Raw genomic sequence first — 15247 nt, forward strand, 5'->3', positions numbered from 1 at the left:
GAGCTTCTATAGCAAATTCTTGTGAAGTGTGTAGAATATTAAAGTGTCAAACAGATAATGCTTTATCAGCCCTGCTCCATCGTGACTGAATGAGGTTAGGTAAGCAAGAGTATTGTGGGAGGATGGCATGATGCTTGATGTTAAAGCAAAAGGGAACAAAGTTTGCTAGTAATTTTTGAGCATTTTCTTTATGCATTCTGTTAAAAAGTAGTCTGAAATTGGAAGTGTGCTGTTTTGCAATAACATAATGATTGAGCTTTAGAATTGAAGTTGGCTAGATTATCCACCCTTCATTTAGATTTAGTACATTAGCAAATGATATGTTATTCATTCATATTTTTGAAATAAAAGCTACAAACAGTTTCAAATTGTGTATTTTGCAATGTCTTATACTATTTTAACATAAAGAATGCAAATAATATTTTATTATTATTTTTTAATTGTAACAGCATTCTAACAATGGCAGTTGTCTTTGATTCTAAGTGTTATGTGGGCAGGCTCTTGGTATACTTTGTATTGCCAGTCATATCTTTTTGAGGGAAAAAAAAAAAAAGAATAAAACAGATTGAAATAAAGATGAGTGTTTATTCTTCACTATTTTTTTTTTTTAATTTTTTTTTTATTAATAAGAAAAAAATCCCCAAAGTCACAATCATATATTTTTACCTGTACACCAACAGTGAGATATTGTCCCTGCTAATTCTAACACAGTAGTCCAGATTGCAAGTCAAAACTATACTAAAGGAATATTAACATTTACATGGTCAACACCCTAATACATATTTTTTTCTTTTTAATTAATTTATTTTGATTTTTAATATTGTGCAAAACAGATACAATACTCATCTTGACTGCTATGGATAAATCAATGGATGTTCAAGTACTTTCAGTTTGTCAAACAAATTAATATAGAATACAATCATCAACAAAAATTTAGTTAGGATTTTCATTCAATGGAAGGTCATTGACATACAGAAGGGAAAAAACAGTATCTTGAGTATAATCCATCATTGGTCAAGAGGTTTGAAAATAGTCTTCTGTCATTACACAGTAAATGGGTAGAGAAAAAACTGGCTTACCCAGATGCAAAAAAAATAGAAAACAGACTAAGGATGGAAACTAGCTTATTTGATCACATTGGCCCTTTATGTTCAGTCTGATCGAATGCCTTTAAAATGTTAATGGTTATTGTAAATGGATTAGGAATGTTTCTCTTTCTTACCGAAGGATTTTAGTTCATAACTGGTTATTTATGACTTTAAAGTTAATCAAAATGCTAGATACCCATTTCATTCGCTGCATTTATGTTATGCGAAATAGATGTACTAGTTCTCAAATATAAGAATTGGATAGATGCTGCCAAGTATTTGAGTATTTTTTAAAAATTATTATGTAAATGAACAAATTCAATGCAAAAAATGTGAATTAAAAAAATTCTTAAGTAGATGTTTTGATATATTCCTTGTCTCATGTAATTGTGTGACTTATGGTAACATTCTGTTAAAATTCATGTGAAAATTACAGAATATTATTTATAGGGTTAGGTTTGATTCAAAGAACAGGATTGGATTTTTTTTAATACACTTATGGCAGTGTTAGTTTTAGCATAGTTTAAACCACAGGTGGCCAACCTTTTCTTGCAGTTCCACATATGTTGAAAATGCATCACATGTCACCTTGGGGTAGGTCTAAAAGCTTTCAGAGTGTCAGTACCCCCACCACTGGTCTGTGCCTGGCATCAAAGGTTTATGCTAAATACAGGGGCTCACATCTGGTGAGTATGGGCTTGGCAAACCCAGGGTCCTGAACTGGATATCATCATTCTTCTCTTTCTTGGTGATTCCTTTCTCTCTCTCAGGGTAACTCGGGAATTTTTTTTTTTTTTTTTTTGGCCGGTGCAGCATAAGCCTCAGGCTTCCTTGTACCATATGGCTGATAATAATAAAAAATACATAAAGTAATTTTATGATAAGTCCTTATAAAATAAAATAGGTTAACAAATAAGTGTTCTTCCTCACAAAATCAATGTCATATGAGTCTGACTAGTGATCCCTACTTACCTGCATTAATTAAAGCTAAAAGGCAGTAAATATGAGCTGGTAAATAAGATTCTCACCACTTTACATCTACATAATAATTTTTGGTAATAAAAGTGGAATTTAAACCATATGGCAATGTTTTCAAAACTTTTTTTGATGCCGGTACACTATACATGTTACAAAAAATTTGACACTCCACCCTTTTTTGTTCCTTATCCTTAAGTTCATGGTAAATAGAATGGTATGCAACTTCCTGTTTTGGTCCAAACACATGTAAACAAGAATAAGAGAGAAGATAACTAAGGCTATTTGAAATCAAAGATCAGTTATTAGTTTCAAAGAAAGAGCATGTGTAGAGCTTACTCATCCCCAGTATGAAGCACATGAAGAAATGTTGCAAATTTGAGTGTTGATCAATAATTGCATTTTAAACAGTAAATTACAATAGAACCTCATACATCTGGAACTTTTTGAATATTTCTGTGAGAGTAGCTGACTATAAATGTCATTAGGATATGGTTAGCTGGACTTTAATAAAAAAAAAAAAAAAAAAAATTGTGGCAATTGCCATTGTGTTCCATCAGTACTTCCAAACCCCAATATCTTTCACATATTTTTTAGGTAGTATGCTATTTTTATTGTGTATTTGTAACATATAAAATCATTTGTTTTGTGAGATATTTAATATCAGTTCACAGTTTAGTAGTATGTATTTAGTTTTTAAGGTAATTCATTTACTGAAATCTTATCTCACTACTTATACTTCATATTAAAAAAAAAAAAAAAATGAACAATCAACACCCATACCAGAGCTGCGATTTAAATCCATGACCTGTATTTCTCAGGCAGTCATGCTATCCATTGGACCAATTCAGCAACACAAGTTCACATTTTTGTTTATTGTTGGTGGCTATTGCACTATGGAGATTAAAGGGATCAGAGTACTGTATTATCTAATAAAATATTCAAATATAATTTCCAATATTTTTAGATTATTTAGTTAGCAAAAGGCAGTTATTTTATTATGCAATGGAAAGCTTTCCCTGAATTCCATCAGTAAAATATAAAGTTTGGTCTCTGATCACATGGCTGCATTGAATTATTCTGTCAGCTCATCTGAGCTTGCCAAATATAGAATATGTACATAATATGTAGCTATATGCATAACTTTCAAATGACTTAAATCTTTTATAATTTGACATGTGTTATGTCCCAAAGATGTTGGATTTATGAGGTTTTATTGTATCTCAGTCTATGCAGTGAAAGGAAATCAGAGTGAAAACAATGCTGATACCCTTTGAGACATGGTGAAGTACCAACTTTGGAAAGTTCTGCTGTATATGCTTAGCTTAATTTCTTATTTTTCAAACTAGTTGTGTAATTTTTTACTTTTTCACATCAGGAGGTAGGCCACTAATGACAGGTGTGTGGGCCAAAAGTGGTGTGCATGCTGTGTTGACTAACCCTGCCTTTAAACTAATCTAAGTTTTCCTGACTAATGTTACAGTTCACCTTAAATAATCCTTTAAAATATTTTACATAAAACTATTCTAAATTTCAAAAATGTATTCTATTCTTTATGAATTACAGTTAGTGTCTGAATATTTACATATTGTAACTGTCATGCAAAGTCATTGGCAATATAATTGATATGAAGTTACGAATTGCCAACTACAGGAAAAGACTTGTTCAGTAAAGTTGTATTCTTGGACTGTTATTTGTGACATTTGCTTAACTGTCAAGGACTATTATTAGAGAAAAGGCTGTGGGTGTCGGGATTAGGCATATTAATATACTGCTTCCATTGACTTGATGGTTTATTAAAACAGAAGACTAATTACATGGATGTTACAAATGCTCCATTAAATGCTAAACCAAACATGGATGTTAAAATGATAAAAATCTATAATTAAAATTGAAAATATGTACAATTAAGAACAAAATAGTAGGCTACGATTAAGATGTACAATAAAATATACCTTAAAAATTGAAAATATATACAATTAAAAGCGAAAATGTAAGATAGCATAAAATAAATTACATGACAAGAAGTTTGAGGCGATGAGCCTCTTTCTCAACTTGGACAAGGTCAACGACAGTAAACATAATATACTACAGAGAGAAAACCCACACACACACATGTAAATAGCTAATTTGGTTACAGCAAATGGGGGGAGGGTAAAGGAAATGATAACAAAAAATATTCATTCATCAGACCCTGGAAGTATATTGCAGTGCCCACTACTTGTATTATTGATTCACCATCTCTCATGTTGTAGGACAATGGCCTCCATAATAGAGTGCTTGTGGGACCCAGAATTACAATTCATGGCAGGACCCACTGCAGCTATATGGAGGGCCTCCCATCATATGAGATGGCACAAGTCTTGAACGTAAATTATCCAATATCTCAATATTAGATTGGGGGTTACAATTATGATGCGGCTCGCCCCAATAATCTTCGGTGATGGCTGAGTCATCAAAATCACCCCACTGGATAGCTGCCTCATGCTCAGATACCCTACGACACAGTTTACATTTAGATTTACCAGTATAGCAAACCTCACAATCCTGGCAAGTAATACAATACATCACTTTCAAACTGTGTAATTTAGTAACAGTCAGTTTCACCCTAGGCAACATCAACTAACTTCTTGCCAGGAAACTGCACATAGCCAATATTGTAGTGACGCAACGCCCTGGCAATATGTGCAAAAATGCCTGGATAGTTGGGAATATAAGCCATAGTAATAAGTGATTCATCTTAATGGGAAATAAACCTCTCATCCTTTAGCTGAAATTTATATAGAAGATGAGGAGAATAACCACATTTAAACAAATCTGACCCGACTAACAAACGCACCTCTCTGTTCAACTGTGCACACTCACATTTTGACTTGGCTGTTGACAGGAAAGCTGACTGGGTCAGGTCAGATTTGTCTAAATGTGGTTATACTCATGTTCTGGATAAATTTCAGCTTCAGGATTGACAAGTTTATTTCCTATCAAGATTGATAACTTATTGCTACAGCTTACATTCTCCACTATCCAGGCATTTCTACACATATTGCCAGGGTGTTGCATCGCTACCATATTGGTTGTGTTCAGTTTCCTGCAAGAAGTTAACAGTCGATGTTGCCTAGGGTGAAATAGACTGTTCCTAAATTAAAATGTGCAAAAGTCGTGTATCATATTACTTGCGCAGATTGTGGGGTTTGCTATATTGGTAAGTCTAAACCGGGACTGTATGATAGGGTATCTGAGCATGAAGGGGCTATCTGCTGGGCTGATTTTGATGACTCAGCCATTACTGAGGTGAGCAGCATTTTAAATGTAACTCCCAATGTAATATTGAGATATTAAATTATGTTCAAGACTCGCACCATCTCGTATTGCTGGATGCCTTCCGTATAGCAGCAGCAGGTCCTACAACGAATCGTAATGCAGGGGCCCACATGCATCCTGTTATGGAGGCTATTGTCTTACACCATGACAAGAGATGGCAAATCAGTAATATGAGTAAGAGGCATCGCAATATACTCCTGGGGTCTTATGAATGAATGTCTTATGTTATCGTTTCCTTCCCCATTCACCGTAACCAATTCGCAGTTGTTAGCTGTTTATTCATGCATGCGTTTTCTCTCTGTTAGTATATATTCACTGTCATTGATCTTGTCTAAATTGAGAAAGAGGCCTTGAAAGCTTCTTGTCACGCAGTTTATTTTATATTATCTTACATTTATTGCTTTAAATTTTATATAAAATAAATAAATAAATTTTCTGTTTATACTCCAGGACGACCAAATGGTCAGAGGAGTTCACAATACAGACAGAATACAAGAAACAGCACCGTATTCAGTCGTCACGGGCTTGAACCCCGGTCACTCAAGGCACGTGTACTTATGCACCCGCGTGCCTGACCGCTAGGCTACGGCGACCTTATAAAAATACTGGAATCCTTGCATTTTACCGATTGAGCTACTGCCTGTTGATGTATATATATTTTCAGTTTTTATTGCACATTTTAATGTGCTATTTTTCTTAATTGTACATATAAGTAGAACTACTTTTTTTAAATTTTTTATGGTTTTAAACAATTTAGAAAATGCAAAGGTTGTTGCATTTAAATCCTGCTTGTTAAAAAAAAACACACACAAAGAATAAGAAAGTACTATGTTTTTATAGTTTTTGTCACAATTGTCACTAAATACTTCCTTTTGATGGAGAGAAATTTGTATACAATTGTGAAAAATATTCAAATCTGTTACTTTTTAAATGATTGGCAGATTAACCATTTGGCAGTGCCATTTGCTTAAAGCAAATACAATACTAAAGCAACTCTTAGTAACATGAGATTTGTTCTGCTGTGAGCATTAAGATCATTGCATTTACCAGACAGTTTAATCCTACAAGCCACACAAACAACACAGGATCAGCAAGACAAACTTTTCATAACTGTTTGATAATCTTTGCAGTCCACACCTTTAGACATTCTTAACATTGACATCAATTAGTATTCCCCTTGCAGTTGCACTTCTTTGAATCTGCCAGGGTTCATTGTCTTTTAGGTGCTGCCATTATTTGCTGTACAATATTCCAAATACATTCTCACCACTATCTTATACAGAGGGACAGTGGCATCATTTTTCCCTACTATAAATTAACCTGAAACAGAATTCAGCTAAAACTCAATACATCAAGGTCACACTAGTGCTGAGACCTCTTCTGCCAATGCTTGTCCAAGGCTAGATGTTAAGTACAGTTTCAGAATTTAAGTTTTTAAATCTTTTTAGACTCTAAACTTACCTTTAAAGCCCACATAGAACAAATCAAGATAACTCAGAAATGCTTCTGGCTAATGAAATTAGATCTAATAAAGATTAAAAATATGAAGATTATTTTAAAATACCTAAATATTTATATATGTTCTGGAATCATGTATGCTTCCAATCCCTGGTCATCATCAGTTGCCTCTTATTTGAAATGTATCTTTTCTATAGAAACTTGTATCCTTAAATGGGCTAACGGACATGCTCATTTTCCCACCTCGCTGTCCAGACCACAGCTTCTTGAGAATTTTAATTTTATACCCTCTTGCACACTGTTTTGCAGTAAGTAAGAGTAACTTCATGGTGAAACAAATGGCAAGAGAATTAGACCATATGAATATCCAGGATTTTGTTGGAATTGTGGTTCCATCAGTCTTGCTCCAAAGCAAACCTAAGTTAACTTCAAAGATTAATAGGTAAAATTTGATTGTCACTCATCAAACTCTGTAATACAACTAATGAATAACCTTGATATTGGAACAGACCAGTGGACCTACATTCTTTAATCTTCACAGAATAAAGAATACAGGCAGTTTCATTTAAGAAAAATGTGTTCATGTAAAAATGTGAATTGTGCTTTCTGTTAACTGTATATAGCTAATCGTTTAAAAACCTCTAATTTCAACTGATTTGTGTCCTTTCTCTATGTGTAAAGGCTCAGCAAGACAAGCTAAGGCAAATTATTAGAAGTCCATTGCTAAGAATGCAAAGAAAAATAATTACAAAGAATTCTTTGCTTATGTTAACACTAGAGAGAAAGGGACAAGCGACAGAAGTCACTCATATCTTGTGGGCCAAACTATTGATCCTGTTTTCAGGTTTCCAACAAACTAAAATATTTTGCATCTACATTCACTCATAAAAAAACTTTAGTGATGGGAAACCAGAAATACACCAAGTGGGAGCTAAATGATTTTTTGATAACCGAAAAGAAAGTAATTCTACTTTCTTTTTGGTTATCAATTGTTGAATTTTGGTTATGAATTTAACAATTGCTGAAGCTAAAAGTAAATAAGACATTTGCTGATGGGATTTACCCAATTATATTAAAAGAAGTAGCAAAAGAGGTAAGCAAATCTTTGGCCATAATTATGAAATCCTTGGATTCAAGGGAGGTTGCTATGGATTAGCAACGTGCAAATCTCTACCCTGTTTCCAGAGGAGGATCGAAGGGCAAAGTGAGTAGTTATAGACCTGGAAGCTTGACTTCTGTTCAAGAGAAAATAATGGTTAAATAAGTATTACTGAATCATCTTGACAGGAATGGAATTATATGGAAATCACAGCATTGGTCTGTTAAGTAGGGAGGGAGGGAGGTCACTGTCTGAACAAGCTAATGTGGTGCAGTAACAACAGAAGTGGATTCTAAAAATAATTTTGACATGACACACTTAGATTTCGCTGAAAAATTTTACAATATACTAAATGAAAGACTGCTGTACAAATTGGAGCAGAGTGGCATTACTGCTATTCTTGGACTTATGTTATTAGTGGAGTCCCTCGGTGTTGGACTGCATGCTGTTTTCACTGTTTATTAGCAATATTTATGAAGGCATATCAAGCTTATTGTCTACGTTTGCAGATGATACAAAGTTAGCGATGTGTTTAGTTAATGACAGGAATCAAGTAATCAAGTACTACTTCAGCAAGACCTAGAAAATTTAGGCAGATGGACTGAAAAGTAAGAATTGAGGTTTTACCTTTTATTAATGGAAGGTACTACATATGGGCAGCAGTAATCCCAGAATAACACACCAATTATGTGTATACTGTACTCAAATGAGTATAGTATACACATGAATGAAAGAGATCTGGAGGTCATATTCTCCTGAAGTTCTCTGAGCAGTGCAGATATGCTGTTAGGTTAGTTCATGGGGGTTCTGTCAATGATATACAGGAATTTTGCTAGCAGGGTCAAGGAGGTGATTGTCATTGTATAAGGCAATTGTTAGGCTGCATACAGGTCTGGAAGTCTCGTTTTAAGAAGGATGTGTATCTCTTGGAATGGGTGCAGAGAAGAGCAGCCAGAGTGACTGTTGGAACAAACTACCATCTGGTGTTGTTTGGAAGTGGGTAGTTGAATAAATTGAATGAAGAATTAGAAAGAACAGATAGATAAGCTGGATAGTGCACATGCACTTTTTTTTTTTTTCCTGATGCTTCATGCTAGATGATACTATATCAGAGGTTTGTGGGTAATAAATAGATGGCCACTGCACAAAACAGAAGGAACTGGAAAGTTGCTGGAGAGGCCTTCATCCTGCAGTGGATTGAAAATGGCTGATGATTATGATGATGCTATATGCTTATTTCCTTGAATCATTTCCCACTATTAACATTAACACTAAGCTTGGGATTATTAAAGATTCATATATCATTATTAAACCATTGGCAAGAAATACAGCTTTACATTGCATTTATTATGTAAGCAATAAAGGACTGGCAGAAGTTTTGGAAAGTGTTGCTAACAAAAAAGTAATAAACAAGGTAACAGCATATTTATATGTAGTTATAAATAACTTTATTTAGAATTCTGACAAAAGCATGCACAAGGTAATGAAAACGGTCAGATACCACCTACTTCTACTGTGACTTTTTTTTAAAAGTGGTAAATTGATAACTAAGTTTTTTTTTTTCTGTTATTGTTGTCAGACTTCACAGAGGAAGCTAATTTATCAACAAGAGTAGAATCCTTCCATGGATGAAAAGTGCACTACCCACACCTTCCATTATTTTTTAATCTTAAGGTACATTGTTCCAAATTAAGTTTGATAGTGAGAAAGCTTAAATTCTGCTTAAGAAAACAAATTAAGTGATTTTTTTTTTTTTATTTAAATAAACTCCATCAATCAGTAATGGATTCTTTATAAAGTTTTTGTATGCAACATTATTCTTTTGAACTGATTGAGATAAACCAAGATTCCACCAAAGCTTTAAGAAAGTGGAGATTCAGGTTAGTTTGTATGTAGCACATGCTGGCAATTTTGTTAGCCAGAAAGTTGCTTCCAGATAGGCAGGGATTCCAAAAGGTTCTACAACAGGAACATCTAAAATAAAAATTTAATAGCATTTCTGTTTATTATTGTGTCCAAGAAAATTTATATTTTACATCAAGAGAATTTTTTGTATTGGATTGGCACACTGCTAGTTTTCAGTTGCAAGAGAGCAGATCATGATCATAAATTTAAAAAGAATGTCAGTTTTATAACTGTTTACTGGAGTTGGCAGGGGAAGGACATGAACTGCCTGTAATGATAGTAAGAAATGACAAAAGGAACATTGGTTGCAAGTTAATCAATGATGATTGCAGTTGAAACTGTAGGGGTATGGTTGGCAATACAAACTGAAAAGAAAATATTGTTCCGGGTTAAAACTACAATTAAAGTTTCAAAATGAAGATGACTTGAGAGGTTGATTGACATGGGATTTCTGGCACAAGACCAAATTATGCCTGAAAGGTGATCATACATTTGAATATTTTTCAGATGTTTAAACAAATTAACTGGATTGGTTGTGTCTCTTAAGAGATCACCAAGTTCAAAAGGGTTGTGTTGAGGTGAAAGAGATTTAAATGATGCAAGCTGAGCAGCTTGGTAATGAGGACAGTCAAAGAGAATACATTTCACAGTAAGTAGAGATTGACAGTAGGAACAAGTAAGAGGATCTTCACATATTAATAAATGGAAATTGGTAAGATGTATGTGACCTATATATAATCTTTCAAAGACAACTTCTTCCTTTTTTGTTCTTATGGAAACTGGACTGCCAGAGATGTGGAATTTGCCTGCTTTGAAGAAGCTTATTATGGCTTTGTTCTTGGTGTTAGTATCCTATTGTCTGAATTATTGGTTTGTAATCCACATATGAGACTAAGACAGATGATAAAATGGTGTTGAGGGGATTTTCTGCAGCTTGATTCATTTTTTAATTTATTGGAATCCAGCAGAACATAACTGTTTTTATATTTTCTGTAAGTTGTATTAGAAGTTGTTTGTGGTTTTATGGCATAAAAGCTGCTTTGGCTATATTGCGCCATATTAGAAGTGAACTGATCTGTTTCAAAATATAGAGAAAGTTATGTTGAAGGACATTTAGTGCACTCTGACAGTCAATGTATATCATTATCTGCTGACTAGGCATGTTATGTTATGTTCTAGAGCAGCAGTTCCCAACCTTTTTTTGACTTGCAAACCCTTTTCAACATAATATTTTTATAGCGAACCACTAAGCCTTTATTCTCTGAAATCATATAATAGTTCCGAATTTTTATTATAAAATAGTTCCAGTACTATGGTTTTATAAGCGATATTGCATAATAATATAAAATTATTATTAAGTTCCTATGCATAACAATGAGTGAAAAAAAAAAAAATTAGTATGGAAAACCCATTTATTTAACATGATATGCTGTAAGAGAGTAAACTAATTATAAGAAATTGTTGGAGCTGTGGTTTCTTTCATTAGCAATTCTTTACTTTATATTTCACTTTATTCTATATTTGTTTATTATTAGTTATAATTTTTATAACCCTTTTACCACAGCCAAACGGTGCAATACATATTGGCACTTTAGCACCCAATCCATCCTGTCACACATGATCACTATGTAAGGGAGCATGACCCAAACCGCAACTAAATATGAATTTTGAACTGAACCCCATAAATTAATATTAAACGCTTATAGTTTACAAAAATGTAAATTTACCTATGTAAATCTAAGCAGATACCATTACAAAATTCCTGTGCAAACCCACAGGGGTTCATGAACCACCTGTTGGGAAATCATCTAGAGCCATCTTGATTGCAAAAAGCTCAGCAGTGTAGACTCTGTATTTGGGTGAGAGAGATGGTGTAAGTGGGTAGAACCACTGCAGTACCTACAGCTGTATCTGTTTTGAACTGTCAGTGTATAACTGAAATTGTTTCCATTTCCAGGTAGACATATTCAAGAGAGACATTCCACTTTTGCATAAGCTCCTTCAGCCTGATTCGTATAGGCTTATTTTCATTAGGTTTGTTCATATAGTTGTTTACCAGAGGAGGATCGAAAAGGTAAGGCTAGATAGGATGAAATGGAAGGCTTCTAGGCTTGGCTGCATAGATAAGTGGACATATCTTTCTCCTAAGTACTAATGGAGGTTCATGCACTTCTGTTATATAACTGTTGAGAAGGAATATTTGGTATGCACCTAATGCTGTTCTAAGGGCATTATGTTGAATTGGGTTTAGCCACTGCAATACTGATTTACTTGCCATGTAATATACTGGAGCACCATAGTTCAGTCAGGATCGAATTATAGTTTGATACAGATGAAGCACAGTATATCTACTAGAGCTCCACAACATAGCAGAGTACCTTGAGGATATTTTTTTATTTATTTTTTTCAAAGAAATAGTTTGCTTAGAAAGTTAAGTATCTAATACCGAGGCCCAGAAATTGAATATTGTCAGTGAGTTGTATGAAATGATTTCCCAACCTCAGTTCTGATTCCAGATGCATTTTGCATTTTTTGCAAATGTGTATAGCAGTGCAAAAAAGAGTGGACTAAGGACTGCCTCTTGTGGAACTCCCTCTTTCTGAACACTAGGTTAAGACTAGGCACCATGAAAACAGACTTAAAAAAAAGGTTCAATTTTGGAGAAAGCTTTAAATTAATGATGTAAGTTGTCCCGGAGTCCGTGAGCACGAAAGTCTCTAAAGGTATCAAAATGAGAAGTGATATCAAAGAATTTCTCTGTGTCCAGAGACACCATGACTTGATGTTCATTCTGATGAATGATGAGATATAGTGGATCTAATTTTCTGGAGCTAAATTGATTGTTGTTCATTAAGTTTTGATTTTCTAGATACCATGTAAGGTGACTGTGTTTCATTTTCTCCACTATCTTACCTGAGCAGTTAGTAGGTGAGACTGGCCTGTAGTTGTGTGGATTTGAGTGATCCTTTTCAGGTTTGAGAATTGGTAGAATGACACCAGGAGCTTGGGTTATAGAGTTTAAAAAAAAATGAAATAATGAAAATAATTAAGATGCTTTAAGAAAGGGAGTTCAAAAAATAAATTAAAGTTGTGGGGAAACAAAGTTTGAATACGGTAGTAATTAATAACAATGAAAACTAACTTGCTGAATGAGAAGAATAGACTTGTTTTTCTTTATTGAACTTTCCAAATAATGGATGCATCCAGAATGGCTACTTTTTCTTTTAAAGTTTAGTCTGGAATGGTACATTGATTTCTTAGTCACAAGAGCTGAAAAACCTGTCTTACATAAATAGGTTGCTACAAAAAGACTCAACACTTTTAATGCTTTTTGAATTATAGAGTAGTACTAACTTACACTCAAACAGAAATCAGACATATACTGATTTTTAAATCTGATTCTCACTGAAATGACAATGGAGAGGCCAGTAATTTAATAAATCAGGTTTACAGTTAAAAGGGCATCAAAAACAGTTGAACTGATCTAAACTGTCACAAAAAAATTTTCAGTGATGAAAAGTGATCCAAAAAACTTTTCAACAAAAGTAAGTTCAATAGTTGTCTTGTAGGAAGGACCTCACTATTTGAAAGTATCGGTTTTGTTCTTATCTTGCCTTTCTAATCACATACAGAATGTAGCAATAAAGTTCGCAGACTGCCACTGTTGCAGTCATGTCCAATTAGTTTGAAAATAAGCAGAAGTGGCATGTTATAGTTCAAATTTCCTCCAACAGATTGCAAAAGTTCAGGAAATTGTGGCAAGAGATTGTTGTTTGACCCACAGAATGATAGCTGATGAGTTGGATGTGAATAAGGCGACAATTTGTCAAATTCTGCATAAAGATTTGGGAAAAAGGAAGGTCTGGGAAAATTTTGTGCCCACAGATGAGCAGACGCAACAAAGAGTGTCATCATGCAAAGACTTCAAGATGATCCTAATATTCTCGACTGTATTTTCACTGGAGATGAGCATTGTGTGTTTCAATATGACCCAGAGACAAAGCATTGGAGCATGCAGTGGACTTCAAAATCAACACAAAGGCCCAAAAAGTTTCATTTTCAGAAGTCCAGGATCAAGACAATGTTAATCATGTGTTTCAAAAAATAGGGTGTGATTCACAAGGAACTTGTACCTGAAGGACAGAGTTAATTCTGCATTCTGTGTACAGTTGCTTCAAAGACTATTGAAGTGCATTTTATGGGTGAGGCTGCAATTTCAAGAGAGAGGCAGTGGTTCTTGTTGCATAATAATGCCCCTGCCCACTCCGCACTTGTTTTTAAGACATTTTCTAACTAAACGTGGCATTGTACAGACAACTGTTGGGCACATTTTGGGCTCAGCTGTCCGTATGCTCTTAAACACCCATACCAATACAACTATCCACCCTACTCTCCTGTTCTAACACCAGTGACTTCTTCCTCTTTCCCAAGGTGAAAACTGCCCTCAAAGAAAAGAGATTTAAGGATGTTGGGGTCATATAAAGAAAAACATGACCATTGAACTAAACATCTCTTTGGACACCCTCGTTGACTCTTTTCAGAAACTTTTATAACAGTAATAATTGTTCAAGAATATTCATGTACAAGTCAGAGAGATTTGAGCTGCTTGAAGGGATAAGTTTTTGAAAAATTTTGCTGTTTTATTCACCTAGTTAACATATTAAATCTAATTATATAAATAGCTTTATAGTCAAAGTCATGTTTGTTAGTTTGTTTTTAAATTTAGAGACTTTGTAAGTCTCTTCTTAATATACTTAGAACCTTTGTGTTGGTGATTTTGTGTGAATATTGTATCTCATAACTTTGTACTGTAGTGCATGGTAAGGGAATTCTAGTGTCTTAATTGTGGTAAATATGTATCTCAAAAGATTGAATCATATAGGTTGGCATTAATAGATAATTTTATTGGTTATTGTAATTAACTTATAACTTTACAAGAATAACAGTATAGTTTAAACTCGATAACATAATACTCGTAACATAAACTCAGTATCGTACTATATATTTAATAACATAAACTTGATAACATAATAGTTATTATTATTGCATTTAAGTATATTAAATGTATAATATACTTAAATAAAAGTTTAATATTCTCAATTAAATTGATTTTGAATGGAAATTGTGCCTCTCAAACCAGAGCAGCAAAGCAAAGAGCTCAAAGTAATGGGAGTTCTGTGGCTGGGGGAAGATGGGGAGAGGCAGTTGTACTCTGAAACATGGCCTCGCGAAATGTACTGCTTGTTTGATGTTTGCAGATCATTCTGGAACGGAACATGATACAGCCAAGGGGGATGTTTTGGTGTGTATATTCAATGTAGAGTGTGAGGATATTAGGCATCAACTAACTGTTCTGATGGGCATTTATGGGAGTTTGAAGAACAGGGTAGATGCCCTCAAA

This window comes from Mastigoproctus giganteus, chromosome 7 (assembly GCF_048544385.1).
Source record: "Mastigoproctus giganteus isolate SK-2022 chromosome 7, ASM4854438v1, whole genome shotgun sequence".
In the NCBI taxonomy this organism is placed as follows: Eukaryota; Metazoa; Arthropoda; class Arachnida; order Uropygi; family Thelyphonidae; genus Mastigoproctus; species Mastigoproctus giganteus.